Source organism: Rhipicephalus microplus, chromosome 8 (genome assembly GCF_043290135.1).
Source record: "Rhipicephalus microplus isolate Deutch F79 chromosome 8, USDA_Rmic, whole genome shotgun sequence".
NCBI lineage: Eukaryota > Metazoa > Arthropoda > Arachnida > Ixodida > Ixodidae > Rhipicephalus > Rhipicephalus microplus.
Genome location: NC_134707.1, coordinates 124716102 through 124729136, shown reverse-complemented (window position 1 = coordinate 124729136; position 13035 = coordinate 124716102). Strand labels below are relative to the sequence as shown.

Below are 13035 nucleotides of genomic sequence, written 5' to 3'. Positions count from 1 at the left end.
CTTCTTAAAATAGTTGGAACTTTTCGTCGAACAGCCGAATGGCTTTCGTGCAATGGAAATAACAGTGTATTGCACAATGTAACACAACTCAGCAAAAGCAACAAAGAAAAGATGCGTCGACCGGGAATCGAACCCGGGTCAACTGCTTGGAAGGCAGCTCTTCTAACCACTATATCACCGACGCCGGCATTTGCGAGGCTGCTTTCAGCTGTTCATCGGGAACACTTGCATTTTAACGATGGGCAGAGAGTGACAGAAAATTCGCTGCGGCTCCGTGCTGTGTCTGAATTTGGCTGCCTATAAAATTGTGATCGCTGCTATCAATATTGTAAGCACGGCCCCTGACTGAACAATCGATTCGTTACCTGTGATGCAGCGGAGGTGTCAATGATCATAAAGGCGCTAACAGTGGTGAAGCACAGGTAGAAGTTAGCCCAACTTGAACCTCAGAAGTCATTTTGTGTCAGAAGAATCTGAAACATGAAACTCTGACTTTTTAAATATATGGGCCTTTTCGTCAAACAGCCGAATGGCTTTCGTGCAATGGAAATAACAGTATATTGCACAATGTAACACAACTCACCAAAAGCAACAAAGAAAAGATGCGTCGACCGGGAATCGAATACGGGTCAACTGCTTGGAAGGCAGCTCTTCTAACCACTATATCACCGACGCCGGCATTTGCGAGGCTGCTTTCAGCTGTTCATCGGGAAAACTTGCGTTTTAACGATGGGCAGAGAGTGACAGAAAATTGGCTGCGGCTCCGTGCTGTGTCTGAATTTGGCTGCCTATAAAATTGTGATCACTGCTATCATTATTGTAAGCACGGCCCCTGAGTGAACAATCGACTCGTTACCTGTGACGCAGCGGAGGTGTCAATGAACGTAAAGGCGCTAACAGTGGTGAAGCATTATTAGAAATTAGCCCAACTTCAGCGTCAGAAGTTATCTTGTTGCAGAAGAATCTGAAACAAGAAACTCTGACTTTTTGAAATAGTTGGACGTTTTCGTTAAACAGCCGAATGGCTTTCGTGCAATAGAATAAACAGCGTATTGCACAATATACCACAACTTGAAGAAGAGCAATATAGAAAAGATGCGTCGGCCGGGAATCAAACGCGGGACAACTGCTTGGAAGGCAGCTATGCTAACCACTATACCACTGACGCCAGCATGTCCGAGGCTGCTTCAGTTGTTCATCCGGAACACGTGCATCGTAACGATGGGCAGAGAGTGACATAATATTGCCTGATGCTCCATCCCGTGTCGTAACTTGGCTGCCCATAAAATTGTGATCACTGCTATCGTTATTGTAAGCGCGGCCTCTGAGTCAAATATCGACTCGTTAACTGTGACGCAGCGGAGGTGTCGATGAACGCAAAGGCACTAACAGTGGTGAAGCATTATTAAAAGTAAGCCCAACTTCAGAGTCAGATGTTTTTTTGTTGCAGAAGAATGTGAAACATGAAACTCTGACTTTTTAAAATAGTTGGGCGTTTTCGTGAAACAGCCGAATGGCTTTCGTGCAATGGACTAAACAGCGTCTTGCACAATATACCATAACTTAAAAAAGAGCAACATAGAAAAAAAGCGTCAGCTGGGAATCAAACCCGGGTCAACTGCTTGGAAGGCAGCTATTCTAACTACCATACCACCGATGCCTGCATTTGCGAGGCTGCTTTCAGCTGTTCATCAGGAACACGTGCATTGTAACGATGGGCAGAGAGTGATAGAATATTGCCTGGTGCTCCGTCCCGTGTCTGAATTTGGCTGCCTATAAAATTGTTATCACTGCTATCATTATTATAAGCGCGGCCTCTGAGTCGACAATCGACTCGTTACCTGTGACGCAGCGGAGGTGTCAATGAACGCAAAGGCACTAACAGTGGTGAAGCGTTATTAGAAGTAAGCCCAACTTCAGCGTCAGAAGTTATTTTGTTGCAGAAGAATCTGAAACATGAAACTCTGACTTTTTAAAGTAGTTGGGCATTTTCGTGAAACAGTCGAATGGCTTTCGTGCAATGGAATAAACAGCGTCTTGCACATTATAACACAACTTAAATAAGAGCAACATAGAAAAGATGCGCCGGCCGGGAATCAAACCCGGGACAACTGCTTGGAAGGCAGCTATGCTAACCACTATACCACTGACGCCAGCATGTCCGAGGCTGCTTCAGCTGTTCATCCGGAACACGTGCATCGTAACGATGGGCAGAGAGTGATAGAATATTGCCTGAGGCTCCGTCCCGTGTCTGAACTTGGCTGCCCATAAAATTGTGATCACTGCTATCATTATTGTAAGCGCGGCCTCTGAGTCAAATATCGAGTCGTTACCTGTGAAGCAGCGGAGGTGTCAATGAACGCAAAGGCACTAACAGTGGTGAAGCATTATTAGAAGTAAGCCCAACTTCAGCGTCAGAAGTTATTTTGTTGCAGAAGAATCTGAAACATGAAACTCTGACTTTTTAAAATAGTTGGGCGTTTTCGTGAAACAGCCGAATGGCTTTCGTGCAATGGACTAAACAGCGTCTTGCACAATATACCACAACCTAAAAAAGAGCAACATAGAAAAAAAGCGTCAGCTGGGAATCAAACCCGGGTCAACTGCTTGGAAGGCAGCCATGCTAACTACCATACCACCGATGCCTGCATTTGCGAGGCTGCTTTCAGCTGTTCATCCGGAACACGTGCATTGTAACGATAGGCAGAGAGTGATAGAATATTGCCTGGTGCTCCGTCCCGTGTCTGAATTTGGCTGCCTATAAAATTGTGATCACTGCTATTATTATTGTAAGCGCGGCCTCTGAGTCGACAATCGACTCGTTACCTGTGACGCAGCGGAGGTGTCAATGAACGCAAAGGCACTAACAGTGGTGAAGCATTATTAGAAGTAAGCCCAACTTCAGCGTCAGAAGTTATTTTGTTGCAGAAGAATCTGAAACATGAAACTCTGACTTTTTAAAGTAGTTGGGCGTTTTCGTGAAACAGCCGAATGGCTTTCGTGCAATGGACTAGACAGCGTCTTGCACAATATACCACAACTTGAAGAAGAGCAACATAGAAAGGTGCGTAGGCTGGGAATCAAACCCGGGTCAACTGCTTGGAAGGCAGCTATGCTAACCACCGTATCACTGACGCCAGCATGTCCGAGGCTGCTTCAGCTGTTCATCCGGAACACGTGCATCGTAACGATGGGCAGAGAGTGATAGAATATTGCCTGATGCTCCGTCCCGTGTCTGAACTTGGCTGCCCATAAAATTGTGATCACTGCTATCATTATTGTAAGCGCGGCCCCTGAGTCAAATATCGAGTCGTTACCTGTGACGCAGCGGAGGTGTCAATGAACGCAAAGGCACTAACAGTGGTGAAGCATTATTAGAAGTAATCCCAACTTCAGCATGAGAAGTTATTTTGTTGCAGAAGAATCTGAAACATGAAACTCTGACTTTTTAAAATAGTTGGGCGTTTTCGTGAAACAGCCGAATGGCTTTCGTGCAATGGATTAAACAGCGTCTTGCACAATATACCACAACTTAAAAAAGAGCAACATAGAAAAAAAGCGTCAGCTGGGAATCAAAACCCGGGTCAAATGCTTGGAAGGCAGCTATGCTAACTACCATACCACCGATGCCTGCATTTGCGAGGCTGCTTTCAGCTGCTCATCCGGAACACGTGCATTGTAACGATGGGCAGAGAGTGATAAATTGTGGCCTGGTGCTCCGTCCCGTGTCTGAATTTGGCTGCCCATAAAATTGTGATCACTGCTATCGTTATTGTAAGCGCGGCCTCTCAGTCAAATATCGACTCGTTACCTGTGACGCAGCGGAGGTGTCAATGAACGCGAAGGCACTAACAATGGTGAAGCATTATTAGAAGTAAGCCCAACTTCAGCGTCAGAAGTTATTTTGTTGCAGAAGATTCTGAAACATGAAACTCTGACTTTTTAAAATAGTTGGGCGTGTTCGTGAAACAGCCGAATGGCTTTCGTGCAATGGACTAAACAGCGTCTTGCACAATATACCACAGCTTGAAGAAGAGCAACATAGAAAGGTGCGTAGGCTGGGAATCAAACCCGGGTCAACTGCTTGGAAGGCAGCTATGCTAACCACCATATCACCGACGCTTGCATATGCGAGGCTGCTTTCAGCTGTTTATCCGGAACACGTGCATTTTAACGATGGGCAGAGAGTGATAGAATATTGCCTGGTGTCCCGCCCGTGTCTGAATTTGGCTGCTTATAAAATTGTGATCACTGCTATCATTATTGTAAGCGCGGCCTCTGAGTCAACAATCGACTCGTTACCTGTGACGCAGCGGAGGTGTCAATGAACGCAAAGGCACTAACAGTGGTGAAGCATTATTAGAAGTAAGCCCAACTTCAGCATCAGAAGTTATTTTGTTGCAGAAGAATCTGAAACATGAAACTCTGACTTTTTAAAATAGTTGGGCGTTTTCGTGAAACAGTCGAATGGCTTTCGTGCAATGGAATAAACAGCGTCTTGCACATTGTAACACAACTTAAAAAAGAGCAACATAAAAAAGATGCGTCGGCCGGGAATCAAACCCGGGACAAGTGCTTGGAAGACAGCTATGCTAACCACTATACCAGCGACGCCCGCATTTGCGAGGCTGCATTCAGCTGTTCATCCGGAACACATGCATTGTAACGATTGGCAGAGAGTGACAGAAAATTGGCTGCGGCTCCGTGCTGTGTCTGAATCTGGCTGCCTATAAAATTGTGATCACTGCTATCAATATTGTAAGCACGGCCCCTGAGTGAACAATCGATTCGTTACCTGTGACGCAGCGGAGGTGTCAATGACCATAAAGGCGCTAACAATGGTGAAGCACAGGTAGAAGTTAGCCCAACTTGAACCTCAGAAGTCATTTTGTGTCAGAAGAATCTGAAACATGAAACTCTGACTTTTTAAATAGTTGGGCCTTTTCGTCAAACAGCCGAATGGCTTTCGTGCAATGGAAATAACAGTGTATTGCACAATGTAACACAACTCAGCAAAAGCAACAAAGAAAAGATGCGTCGACCGGGAATCGAACCCGGGTCAACTGCTTGGAAGGCAGCTCTTCTAACCACTATATCACCGACGCCGGCATTTGCGAGGCTGCTTTCAGCTGTTCATCGTGAACACTTGCATTTTAACGATGGGCAGAGAGTGACAGAAAATTGGCTGCGGCTCCGTGCTGTGTCTGAATTTGACTGCCTATAAAATTGTGATCACTGCTATCATTATTGTAAGCACGGCCCCTGAGTGAACAATCGACTCGTTACCTGTAACGCAGCGGATGTGTCAATGAACGTAAAGGCGCTAACAGTGGTGAAGCATTATTAGAAATTAGCCCAACTTCAGCGTCAGAAATTATCTTGTTCCAGAAGAATCTGAAACAAGAAACTCTGACTTTTTGAAATAGTTGGACGTTTTCGTTAAACAGCCGAATGGCTTTCGTGCAATAGAATAAACAGCGTATTGCACAATATACCACAACTTGAAGAAGAGCAATATAGAAAAGATGCGTCGGCCGGGAATCAAACCCGGGACAACTGCTTGGAAGGCAGCTATGCTAACCACTATACCACTGACGCCAGCATGTCCGAGGCTGCTTCAGCTGTTCATCCGGAACACGTGCATCGTAACGATGGGCAGAGAGTGATAGAATATTGCCTGATGCTCCATCCCGTGTCGTAACTTGGCTGCCCATAAAATTGTGATCACTGCTATCATTATTGTAAGCGCGGCCTCTGAGTCAAATATCGAGTCGTTACCTGTGACGCAGCGGAGGTGTCAATGAACGCAAAGGCACTAACAGTGGTGAAGCATTATTAGAAGTAAGACCAACTTCAGCGTCAGAATTTATTTTGTTGCAGAAGAATCTGAAACATGAAACTCTGACTTTTTAAAATAGTTGGGCGTTTTCGTGAAACAGCCGAATGGCTTTCGTGCAATGGACTAAACAGCGTCTTGCACAATATACCACAACTTAAAAAAGAGCAACATAGAAAAAAAGCGTCAGCTGGGAATTAAACCCGGGTCAACTGCTTGGAAGGCAGCTATTCTAACTACCATACCACCGATTCCTGCATTTGCGAGGCTGCTTTCAGCTGTTCATCAGGAACACGTGCATTGTAACGATGGGCAGAGAGTGTTAGAATATTGCCTGGTGCTCCGTCCCGTGTCTGAATTTGGCTGCCTATAAAATTGTTATCACTGCTATCATTATTGTAAGCGCGGCCTCTGAGTCGACAATCGACTCGTTACCTGTGACGCAGCGGAGGTGTCAATGAACGCAAAGGCACTAACAGTGGTGAAGCATTATTAGAAGTAAGCCCAACTTCAGCGTCAGAAGTTATTTTGTTGCAGAAGAATCTGAAACATGAAACTCTGACTTTTTAAAGTAGTTGGGCATTTTCGTGAAACAGTCGAATGGCTTTCGTGCAATGGAATAAACAGCGTCTTGCACATTATAACACAACTTAAATAAGAGCAACATAGAAAAGATGCGCCGGCCGGGAATCAAACCCGGGACAACTGCTTGGAAGGCAGCTATGCTAACCACTATACCACTGACGCCAGCATGTCCGAGGCTGCTTCAGCTGTTCATCCGGAACACGTGCATCGTAACGATGGGCAGAGAGTGATAGAATATTGCCTGATGCTCCGTCCCGTGTCTGAACTTGGCTGCCCATAAAATTGTGATCACTGCTATCATTATTGTAAGCGCGGCCTCTGAGTCAAATATCGAGTCGTTACCTGTGACGCAGCGGAGGTGTCAATGAACGCAAAGGCACTAACAGTGGTGAAGCAATATTAGAAGTAAGCCCAACTTCAGCGTCAGAAGTTATTTTGTTGCAGAAGAATCTGAAACATGAAACTCTGACTTTTTAAAATAGTTGGGCGTTTCCGTGAAACAGCCGAATGGCTTTCGTGCAATGGATTAAACAGCGTCTTGCACAATATACCACAACTTAAAAAAGAGCAACATAGAAAAAAAGCGTCAGCTGGGAATCAAAACCCGGGTCAAATGCTTGGAAGGCAGCTATGCTAACTACCATACCACCGATGCCTGCATTTGCGAGGCTGCTTTCAGCTGCTCATCCGGAACACGTGCATTGTAACGATGGGCAGAGAGTGATAAATTGTGGCCTGGTGCTCCGTCCCGTGTCTGAATTTGGCTGCCCATAAAATTGTGATCACTGCTATCGTTATTGTAAGCGCGGCCTCTCAGTCAAATATCGACTCGTTACCTGTGACGCAGCGGAGGTGTCAATGAACGCGAAGGCACTAACAATGGTGAAGCATTATTAGAAGTAAGCCCAACTTCAGCGTCAGAAGTTATTTTGTTGCAGAAGATTCTGAAACATGAAACTCTGACTTTTTAAAATAGTTGGGCGTGTTCGTGAAACAGCCGAATGGCTTTCGTGCAATGGACTAAACAGCGTCTTGCACAATATACCACAGCTTGAAGAAGAGCAACATAGAAAGGTGCGTAGGCTGGGAATCAAACCCGGGTCAACTGCTTGGAAGGCAGCTATGCTAACCACCATATCACCGACGCTTGCATATGCGAGGCTGCTTTCAGCTGTTTATCCGGAACACGTGCATTGTAACGATGGGCAGAGAGTGATAGAATATTGCCTGGTGTCCCGCCCGTGTCTGAATTTGGCTGCCTATAAAATTGTGATCACTGCTATCATTATTGTAAGCGCGGCCTCTGAGTCAACAATCGACTCGTTACCTGTGACGCAGCGGAGGTGTCAATGAACGCAAAGGCACTAACAGTGGTGAAGCATTATTAGAAGTAAGCCCAACTTCAGCATCAGAAGTTATTTTGTTGCAGAAGAATCTGAAACATGAAACTCTGACTTTTTAAAATAGTTGGGCGTTTTCGTGAAACAGTCGAATGGCTTTCGTGCAATGGAATAAACAGCGTCTTGCACATTGTAACACAACTTAAAAAAGAGCAACATAAAAAAGATGCGTCGGCCGGGAATCAAACCCGGGACAAGTGCTTGGAAGACAGCTATGCTAACCACTATACCAGCGACGCCCGCATTTGCGAGGCTGCATTCAGCTGTTCATCCGGAACACATGCATTGTAACGATTGGCAGAGAGTGACAGAAAATTGGCTGCGGCTCCGTGCTGTGTCTGAATCTGGCTGCCTATAAAATTGTGATCACTGCTATCAATATTGTAAGCACGGCCCCTGAGTGAACAATCGATTCGTTACCTGTGACGCAGCGGAGGTGTCAATGATCATAAAGGCGCTAACAATGGTGAAGCACAGGTAGAAGTTAGCCCAACTTGAACCTCAGAAGTCATTTTGTGTCAGAAGAATCTGAAACATGAAACTCTGACTTTTTAAATAGTTGGGCCTTTTCGTCAAACAGCCGAATGGCTTTCGTGCAATGGAAATAACAGTGTATTGCACAATGTAACACAACTCAGCAAAAGCAACAAAGAAAAGATGCGTCGACCGGGAATCGAACCCGGGTCAACTGCTTGGAAGGCAGCTCTTCTAACCACTATATCACCGACGCCGGCATTTGCGAGGCTGCTTTCAGCTGTTCATCGGGAACACTTGCATTTTAACGATGGGCAGAGAGTGACAGAAAATTGGCTGCGGCTCCGTGCTGTGTCTGAATTTGACTGCCTATAAAATTGTGATCACTGCTATCATTATTGTAAGCACGGCCCCTGAGTGAACAATCGACTCGTTACCTGTAACGCAGCGGATGTGTCAATGAACGTAAAGGCGCTAACAGTGGTGAAGCATTATTAGAAATTAGCCCAACTTCAGCGTCAGAAATTATCTTGTTCCAGAAGAATCTGAAACAAGAAACTCTGACTTTTTGAAATAGTTGGACGTTTTCGTTAAACAGCCGAATGGCTTTCGTGCAATAGAATAAACAGCGTATTGCACAATATACCACAACTTGAAGAAGAGCAATATAGAAAAGATGCGTCGGCCGGGAATCAAACCCGGGACAACTGCTTGGAAGGCAGCTATGCTAACCACTATACCACTGACGCCAGCATGTCCGAGGCTGCTTCAGCTGTTCATCCGGAACACGTGCATCGTAACGATGGGCAGAGAGTGATAGAATATTGCCTGATGCTCCATCCCGTGTCGTAACTTGGCTGCCCATAAAATTGTGATCACTGCTATCATTATTGTAAGCGCGGCCTCTGAGTCAAATATCGAGTCGTTACCTGTGACGCAGCGGAGGTGTCAATGAACGCAAAGGCACTAACAGTGGTGAAGCATTATTAGAAGTAAGCCCAACTTCAGCGTCAGAATTTATTTTGTTGCAGAAGAATCTGAAACATGAAACTCTGACTTTTTAAAATAGTTGGGCGTTTTCGTGAAACAGCCGAATGGCTTTCGTGCAATGGACTAAACAGCGTCTTGCACAATATACCACAACTTAAAAAAGAGCAACATAGAAAAAAAGCGTCAGCTGGGAATCAAACCCGGGTCAACTGCTTGGAAGGCAGCTATTCTAACTACCATACCACCGATTCCTGCATTTGCGAGGCTGCTTTCAGCTGTTCATCAGGAACACGTGCATTGTAACGATGGGCAGAGAGTGTTAGAATATTGCCTGGTGCTCCGTCCCGTGTCTGAATTTGGCTGCCTATAAAATTGTTATCACTGCTATCATTATTGTAAGCGCGGCCTCTGAGTCGACAATCGACTCGTTACCTGTGACGCAGCGGAGGTGTCAATGAACGCAAAGGCACTAACAGTGGTGAAGCATTATTAGAAGTAAGCCCAACTTCAGCGTCAGAAGTTATTTTGTTGCAGAAGAATCTGAAACATGAAACTCTGACTTTTTAAAGTAGTTGGGCATTTTCGTGAAACAGTCGAATGGCTTTCGTGCAATGGAATAAACAGCGTCTTGCACATTATAACACAACTTAAATAAGAGCAACATAGAAAAGATGCGCCGGCCGGGAATCAAACCCGGGACAACTGCTTGGAAGGCAGCTATGCTAACCACTATACCACTGACGCCAGCATGTCCGAGGCTGCTTCAGCTGTTCATCCGGAACACGTGCATCGTAACGATGGGCAGAGAGTGATAGAATATTGCCTGATGCTCCGTCCCGTGTCTGAACTTGGCTGCCCATAAAATTGTGATCACTGCTATCATTATTGTAAGCGCGGCCTCTGAGTCAAATATCGAGTCGTTACCTGTGACGCAGCGGAGGTGTCAATGAACGCAAAGGCACTAACAGTGGTGAAGCATTATTAGAAGTAAGCCCAACTTCAGCGTCAGAAGTTATTTTGTTGCAGAAGAATCTGAAACATGAAACTCTGACTTTTTAAAATAGTTGGGCGTTTCCGTGAAACAGCCGAATGGCTTTCGTGCAATGGACTAAACAGCGTCTTGCACAATATACCACAACCTAAAAAAGAGCAACATAGAAAAAAAGCGTCAGCTGGGAATCAAACCCGGGTCAACTGCTTGGAAGGCAGCCATGCTAACTACCATACCACCGATGCCTGCATTTGCGAGGCTGCTTTCAGCTGTTCATCCGGAACACGTGCATTGTAACGATGGGCAGAGAGTGATAGAATATTGCCTGGTGCTCCGTCCCGTGTCTGAATTTGGCTGCCTATAAAATTGTGATCACTGCTATTATTATTGTAAGCGCGGCCTCTGAGTCGACAATCGACTCGTTACCTGTGACGCAGCGGAGGTGTCAATGAACGCAAAGGCACTAACAGTGGTGAAGCATTATTAGAAGTAAGCCCAACTTCAGCGTCAGAAGTTATTTTGTTGCAGAAGAATCTGAAACATGAAACTCTGACTTTTTAAAGTAGTTGGGCGTTTTCGTGAAACAGCCGAATGGCTTTCGTGCAATGGACTAGACAGCGTCTTGCACAATATACCACAACTTGAAGAAGAGCAACATAGAAAGGTGCGTAGGCTGGGAATCAAACCCGGGTCAACTGCTTGGAAGGCAGCTATGCTAACCACCGTATCACTGACGCCAGCATGTCCGAGGCTGCTTCAGCTGTTCATCCGGAACACGTGCATCGTAACGATGGGCAGAGAGTGATAGAATATTGCCTGATGCTCCGTCCCGTGTCTGAACTTGGCTGCCCATAAAATTGTGATCACTGCTATCATTATTGTAAGCGCGGCCCCTGAGTCAAATATCGAGTCGTTACCTGTGACGCAGCGGAGGTGTCAATGAACGCAAAGGCACTAACAGTGGTGAAGCATTATTAGAAGTAAGCCCAACTTCAGCGTCAGAAGTTATTTTGTTGCAGAAGAATCTGAAACATGAAACTCTGACTTTTTAAAATAGTTGGGCGTTTTCGTGAAACAGCCGAATGGCTTTCGTGCAATGGACTAAACAGCGTCTTGCACATTGTAACACAACTTAAAAAAGAGCAACATAAAAAAGATGCGTCGGCCGGGAATCAAACCCGGGACAACTGCTTGGAAGACAGCTATGCTAACCACTATACCAGCGACGCCCGCATTTGCGAGGCTGCATTCAGCTGTTCATCCGGAACACATGCATTGTAACGATTGGCAGAGAGTGACAGAAAATTGGCTGCGGCTCCGTGCTGTGTCTGAATTTGGCTGCCTATAAAATTGTGATCACTGCTATCAATATTGTAAGCACGGCCCCTGAGTGAACAATCGATTCGTTACCTGTGACGCAGCGGAGGTGTCAATGATCATAAAGGCGCTAACAATGGTGAAGCACAGGTAGAAGTTAGCCCAACTTGAACCTCAGAAGTCATTTTGTGTCAGAAGAATCTGAAACATGAAACTCTGACTTTTTAAATAGTTGGGCCTTTTCGTCAAACAGCCGAATGGCTTTCGTGCAATGGAAATAACAGTGTATTGCACAATGTAACACAACTCAGCAAAAGCAACAAAGAAAAGATGCGTCGACCGGGAATCGAACCCGGGTCAACTGCTTGGAAGGCAGCTCTTCTAACCACTATATCACCGACGCCGGCATTTGCGAGGCTGCTTTCAGCTGTTCATCGGGAACACTTGCATTTTAACGATGGGCAGAGAGTGACAGAAAATTGGCTGCGGCTCCGTGCTGTGTCTGAATTTGGCTGCCTATAAAATTGTGATCACTGCTATCATTATTGTAAGCACGGCCCCTGAGTGAACAATCGACTCGTTACCTGTAACGCAGCGGATGTGTCAATGAACGTAAAGGCGCTAACAGTGGTGAAGTATTATTAGAAATTAGCCCAACTTCAGCGTCAGAAATTATCTTGTTCCAGAAGAATCTGAAACAAGAAACTCTGACTTTTTGAAATAGTTGGACGTTTTCGTTAAACAGCCGAATGGCTTTCGTGCAATAGAATAAACAGCGTATTGCACAATATACCACAACTTGAAGAAGAGCAATATAGAAAAGATGCGTCGGCCGGGAATCAAACCCGGGACAACTGCTTGGAAGGCAGCTATGCTAACCACTATACCACTGACGCCAGCATGTCCGAGGCTGCTTCAGCTGTTCATCCGGAACACGTGCATCGTAACGATGGGCAGAGAGTGATAGAATATTGCCTGGTGCTCCGTCCCGTGTCTGAATTTGGCTGCCTATAAAATTGTGATCACTGCTATTATTATTGTAAGCGCGGCCTCTGAGTCGACAATCGACTCGTTACCTGTGACGCAGCGGAGGTGTCAATGAACGCAAAGGCACTAACAGTGGTGAAGCATTATTAGAAGTAAGCCCAACTTCAGCGTCAGAAGTTATTTTGTTGCAGAAGAATCTGAAACATGAAACTCTGACTTTTTAAAGTAGTTGGGCGTTTTCGTGAAACAGCCGAATGGCTTTCGTGCAATGGACTAGACAGCGTCTTGCACAATATACCACAACTTGAAGAAGAGCAACATAGAAAGGTGCGTAGGCTGGGAATCAAACCCGGGTCAACTGCTTGGAAGGCAGCTATGCTAACCACCGTATCACTGACGCCAGCATGTCCGAGGCTGCTTCAGCTGTTCATCCGGAACACGTGCATCGTAACGAT

At 45.6% G+C, this 13035-nt stretch overlaps 6 non-coding genes across 6 annotated transcripts; all 6 read right to left on the bottom strand.

Annotated features, from left to right (window-relative positions):
* Window positions 1-2081: 2081 nt before the first annotated feature.
* On the bottom strand, window positions 2082-2153 carry TRNAG-UCC (transfer RNA glycine (anticodon UCC)). The gene has a single exon. It is a non-coding gene; the product is annotated as a tRNA-Gly (tRNA).
* A 3373-nt stretch (window positions 2154-5526) lies between these two features.
* On the bottom strand, window positions 5527-5598 carry TRNAG-UCC (transfer RNA glycine (anticodon UCC)). Its single transcript has one exon. It is a non-coding gene; the product is annotated as a tRNA-Gly (tRNA).
* A 913-nt stretch (window positions 5599-6511) lies between these two features.
* TRNAG-UCC (transfer RNA glycine (anticodon UCC)) lies at window positions 6512-6583 on the bottom strand. Its single transcript has one exon. It is a non-coding gene; the product is annotated as a tRNA-Gly (tRNA).
* A 2389-nt stretch (window positions 6584-8972) lies between these two features.
* Window positions 8973-9044, bottom strand: TRNAG-UCC (transfer RNA glycine (anticodon UCC)). Its single transcript has one exon. It is a non-coding gene; the product is annotated as a tRNA-Gly (tRNA).
* A 913-nt stretch (window positions 9045-9957) lies between these two features.
* TRNAG-UCC (transfer RNA glycine (anticodon UCC)) lies at window positions 9958-10029 on the bottom strand. The gene has a single exon. It is a non-coding gene; the product is annotated as a tRNA-Gly (tRNA).
* Window positions 10030-12417: 2388 nt separating this feature from the next.
* On the bottom strand, window positions 12418-12489 carry TRNAG-UCC (transfer RNA glycine (anticodon UCC)). Its single transcript has one exon. It is a non-coding gene; the product is annotated as a tRNA-Gly (tRNA).
* Window positions 12490-13035: the final 546 nt, after the last annotated feature.